We start from the raw sequence: 3,519 nt of genomic DNA, 5'->3' as shown, positions 1-3,519 counted from the left end.
TACACATAAATGTAACCAGACAAGTGCTTCATAGGTTACTATTTATAAACGTACAAAAATTGTTAATAACTTACAATCGTTTGGTTACGAGGTTACACACATAATGAACGTTGAAAGAGGTTCTTGTGTAACCTCGGTTGAGTTGATTTACAAGTTGCATAGACACAAATTGCAACCTAATTTTAAAAGAGTCTACTGTTAGGCATTTTTTTTTCTCTCAGATTTTCTTTCCGACTTCAATCAAGATAAAGCCATTTTTTAATTAACAAACACGAATAAGATTCATTTTTTAAAACTAAAAAAAAAAGAGTTAAATTTAGTTTTTCCCTAATTTTTTTTCTCATTTTCCTTCTTGAAATTTATTTATAAAAACCCCATACCCCTCAAGATATGAATGGTAGGTGGTTTAATTATTAATATGAACACTCGTCTGTCATTGGAAATCGTGTATTTTATGTATTTGGGTGAATTGATGTGTCAATGACATTCTAATCCTTTCTCATATACGTCGTAACCGATAAACAACAGTTAGCAGGTTAAATCTTTAGGTTACAACATTTTATGAACTACACACACACACACACACACACACACACACACACACACACACACACACTAAATCCAAAGTATTTAAGGTTATGAAATTTTAACCACAGTTGAATATTCAAAAAGTCATAATTCCAAATGGAATTTATTTTCAAATTATTAGGATCAGCCCAAATCAAACGTGTGGACCAAAGGCATTTTCAAGGATTATAATATATTATGTATTCTATATATACATATTACTTCACTTTTGTTGCTTCTCAAATGACTGCAACACCGTTAGATACGTCACAGTTGTTGCTTTTTATGTAAGTTTTTACATAATTATATTTAAATTAAATTTTTAAATACAAAATTCTGTTGAAATAAGACATGAAAGCATAAAATAAAACTGATCCACAAGTAAGACCAACATACAAACATCTACTGTACATGTATATGTGTAATCATGCACCCAATCAGTGTAAACAGCAATCCCTTATGAATTAGGTAGCAGGTTAAAAAGATCCACTCCTTAAGAATTAGGGGGCAGGTTAAAAAGATCCACCATTTATGAAAAGGTAGCAGGTTAAAAAAGAGCAACCCCTTAAGATATAAGTAGCAGGTTAAAAAGAGCGACCCCTTATGAATTAGTTAGCAGGTAAAAAAGATCCACCCCTATGAATTAGATAGCAGGTAAAAAAGAGCAAATACTAATGAATTAGATAGCAGGTAAAAAAGAGCAACCCCTTATGAATAAGGTAGCAAGTTAAAAAGAGCAACCCTTTATGAATTAAGTAGCAGGTTAAAAAGAGCAACCCTTATGAATTAAGTAGCAAGTTAAAAAGAAAGAAACAGTATTAAAGAAGATAATAAAAACATCGACTGGATCTCAGAAATACATGACAATAGTTCAAAATTTATAGAAACGGAACTAAACATGTAAGCAGCGAGTCGTCGCCTTTTTATAAAAAAAATATTACGTTTATTTAGATTATCATTAACCAAGTTGCGTGGACACGCGACGGACTTTCATTTTGTACCTTATCTCTTAAAGTCCCCAACTCTCAAAAGTTCTAAGTCGGCACTTCGAGGCACATATTCATCTAGTACACTGTAGTCTTACTGTGTTTGCATTTTGAACAGATTCGTAGTACCCTACCACAGTTTGTAAAGCCAATAGTAATGTTAGTGCTACTAAAGTTTTAAATGCCGGTTCTATTTGACAAACAAGCATATAACAGTTACTGTTTACAGAACTTATAATCCATGGATAATCTGGTAATAATTGTCTAATAACTCCAATACACGTAAGAAATGTTTTGAAACTTTCTATTAAACTTACCTGCGTTTCGTTTGGGAAAATATAATTATATTATTATTTTTTTTTTTGTTGTTTTCAATTAGAAGACCATTTTCGTTCATTGTGAGCTACAAAAAAAAAATCAAAATATGTGAAACTAATGCTATACATGTATTTTATATTTACATTGTATATACAAACAAATTGAATCCTAGTAATGTCAGTCTTATTAGAATCTCTTACCGGTCATGGCAATCAAATATAACACACACTGTCGTACATTGCAATATATGAACCCAACAGAAACCATTTTGATTTATTTGTGATCATCTGCAAATAGAAATCCAATCATACCGGGGAAGTATGGTTTTTCTCTTTCAAATAAATGTAAATATAAATCATTTTGGAAGGTCCTGATTTCAGTTTTCTTTCCATGATTGAAGTATTTTCCAGAATGCATTCTGTTTCTTGCACGTTTATTTCCCCTCCCTTTTAATTCACCTATAACTTTTCTAGCACGTTTATATCCCCTCCCTTTTAATTCACCTATAACTTTGTTGTTAGAAAACATAGTTTGTCATCAACTGCACAGTTCAATATGTAAGTTCGCAAAATAACGTTTTGGAGATATCAAAACAAAATATAGAAGTGAAGACATCGACAAGAAGGTCTACAAGTTATATTTATTCATAGTAATTTCTTAACAACATATGAACATTTTGCACAACCTATAGATTGAAAATAACGTTCGTGACTCATACATTTTATTACATTATTGAAAATTTTTGAAAGCAGCATGATATAAAGTACATTTTAGCAAAGTATATCTTTTTTTAAGTTAGACCACAAATTTACGAAACTGTTAGTCTTGCTGTAAACCAAACGAATCGACGGTTATCCCAATATAGGCTTTGTGTACATGTACAAAAGGATGTTATTTGATGAATTTACAACCATTATTATTTTTAAGTACTAGGAATCTAGTCACACCGTCTCCTCTGCGTTTTCAAAATGTCACAATGAGAATTTGTCTTAGTTACAAATTACTAGTACCCTTACATATAGATGAAATCCTTTAGAGAAAATTTTGAAATAAAAGCAGAAATGCTGTTGGCATACTATTTCATTAGACATTTTGCTTTTCAGTATATGGGGGTGGAGGAGCAGATGGTGTGTATGTTCCATATCCAACAGGTAGGGTCTGTCCAGCAGGCGGACTTAGAGAATTACTCAGAGATGTTATGTGCTGTTGTTGTTGGCTTATCAAATATTGCATTTGTTCTAGGCGGTCATTGGCTGAAAAGAACTTGAATGCTTTTTTGTAATAACAAAACATAACGCAAACTATAATGCTGGTCACAAGTAGGAACACTCCAAAGAATATTCCGAATGCATTAGCGTAGTTTTCAGCCCTGTGATGATGTCCGCAGGTTTGCATGTCCTTTCCACTGCACGCAACTAACCCTGCTATTGTATAACCTATGCTTATTCCACAGAGAGAACACGAACTGACAGCAAGTGAGTAGAATGCAACAACCTGGAACAAAATTATTTCTGAAGATTATATATATATATATATACTTTTCCGCAAGTTTATTGTTTTCTGTTTAGTAATAAATTATTTATAAGATCCATTTTGTTACATCTTGTGATTCGTTTATTTGGCAATCGCCAATGGCAGTCAGCAGGGT

The sequence above is a fragment of the Mytilus californianus genome, unplaced genomic scaffold (genome assembly GCF_021869535.1).
Source record: "Mytilus californianus isolate M0D057914Y unplaced genomic scaffold, xbMytCali1.0.p SCAF_4, whole genome shotgun sequence".
NCBI classification, from domain to species: Eukaryota; Metazoa; Mollusca; class Bivalvia; order Mytilida; family Mytilidae; genus Mytilus; species Mytilus californianus.
Note: the sequence above shows the minus strand (reverse complement) of the source record.